General features: G+C 46.0%; 1 pseudogene; it reads right to left on the bottom strand.

The window, feature by feature from the left end:
- On the bottom strand, nucleotides 1–1,652 carry LOC114744806 (EID1-like F-box protein 3; annotated as a pseudogene).
- Nucleotides 1,653–2,075: the final 423 nt, after the last annotated feature.

Raw genomic sequence — 2,075 nt, 5'->3', positions numbered from 1 at the left:
TCAAACTTCCATTCGTGGCCGTCCGATCATTCGGGTCAATCCTACGGACACATCCTGACCCTCATCGTCACTTGCGCCATCGTCATCCTCGTCGTCTGCGTCAAGATCGTTCTCGTCCGACGACAACGGTACTAGCCAACAAGCTCCATGCAAGTGCCCATTCACACACACGAAATACTCCAACCCTCCGTCATGCGAGCCCAGCCTCCTCGCCGCGCTCTTCGGAACCAGCTGGCCTTGGTCATGCTCCATACGCGGGCCCCACAATATGGACACCTCACCCCCTGCTCCAGATCCACTTGCCGTCGGATCAAGCACGCTCTCGTCCTGGATCTCATAAATCCCTGAAATATCCCTCTGTATACTCCTAATCATCTTCCATGTCCCCCATCCGATGCTCGCACGGATCGCTCACATATAACAGGTCTCCTCTGAACCTTTTTTTCAAGAAGCTCTGACCGACGTCTTGGAAAATCTGGACGCTTTCACTAAGTGACCGCCACTGGATGACTCACCTGGAAGTGGCCGGCGGGCCGGCAGCCGCAGCAATAAAACATGAGCTTAGCGAGCGCATCCCACCCACCTCCAATTCTTCCATTCGGTGCACCACTGCTCAATGCGGCTACCATGCGCGGCGCTCGGTACATGCACATCGCTCGCCAGAGGAGTCGCTTGGCCATCGCTCGAAGCTTCTGGTTTCAACGACGCGGTTACGCAAAGGGTGCGCAGGTCCCATTTTGATAGATTCGAAGACGAGAATGAGGACGCGCTCGTTGAGGATGCGGAGTCACCGGACTCAGATCCCCACTGGGAGGGTTGTGCCGGAGTCGCCGGTTCGAATTCATTTGGGCAGACGCGGTTGTCTTGGGAAGGACATGCTGTATTTGCGGGTTTTAAATAATCCGGTGCGGATGATCAGCGACTCAACACGTGTCGGTCAGTGAATGGTTTATGTCCGAATCCTGCTGATGAAAGGTACACGTTGCGTCTTGTTATTCGCTGGTGGACATGTGGAGGCAGCTCATATTTTACTGAAATGCCGTGAAAAGAGAATCGAGGAGTAACGTCATTGATGGGAGGGAGCAGCAATTATCTCACGTGTCCAGTTAGACTGAGGACTGAAAATATCTTTTTTGTGGCTCGAAAATATCAAGGGGTTGCGTGGCTGGGCCGAAGGACTAGAATTATCCCAATATTATAATCGCACTGAACCCGCTAATGGTGGCCTGTACACGTGGGGGAAGCAGAGCGCAGCACGTGTGGGGGATAGAGTGAGTATTCTTGTTGTGGAAAGGGGGGGAATGGGGATGATCACGTGGGCGAGGGGATGGCAGAGAGTGGGGGCGTACTGGCGTAGTGGGGGGTGGAGGAGAAAAATAAAAGTGGTTGGTCGTGGTGCGGAATGGAGCGTCTTTGAGGCATTGTCAGGTAGCGGATACGAATGACAAAGCTAATGATCAGTTTGTCTTCGCGGACATATATTTTATTTATTTATTTATTTTGAAAATTTTGGCCTTTTGCCCTGCTCCTGCGTATGGAATTACTATTCTGGCTGTGCATGTGCAGGCGTAATCATTGAGCGGCAGGTGCAGGCTACGCGGTTGTGGTTTGTTTCATTCCCATCACCGTGATTCACTTCCCCCACCCGCCATCACTCTGTTTCTCAACTTGCTCTGATTTTTTATTAATTTAATAAGATTAGTTCAATTTTTAATCTTTTAAATTTTTATTTATTTTGATTTAGTTTCTCAAATTTTAAATCATAGATTTTGATTCTTTAAGTTACTTTTTGTTTAAGTTATCAGTCTTATAATTTAATAAAAATTTTGATTGTCTTTTTGAGAGACACAGACATATAATTCAAAACTTGAGGAATCAAAACTAAGATAAAAGCAAATTTGAATCAAATATTATAATTAACTTGTAGTTTTAGTGTAAATTATTTAAGAGAGTATTGTTAAAAAAACTAATACACATTTTTGACAAATAATCAATCTAACTTGTTTTCTTAATATATCCATTTTAGATTAGCTATCCAATGTCATGCATATAGTTTAAAACAGATATTATAAAAA

The sequence above is a fragment of the Neltuma alba genome, unplaced genomic scaffold (genome assembly GCF_004799145.2).
Source record: "Neltuma alba isolate B1F8T4 unplaced genomic scaffold, ASM479914v2 tig00004453_pilon, whole genome shotgun sequence".
NCBI lineage: Eukaryota > Viridiplantae > Streptophyta > Magnoliopsida > Fabales > Fabaceae > Neltuma > Neltuma alba.
The sequence above is the reverse complement of the archived record's forward strand: the minus strand, read 5'-3'. Positions and strand labels throughout refer to the sequence as shown.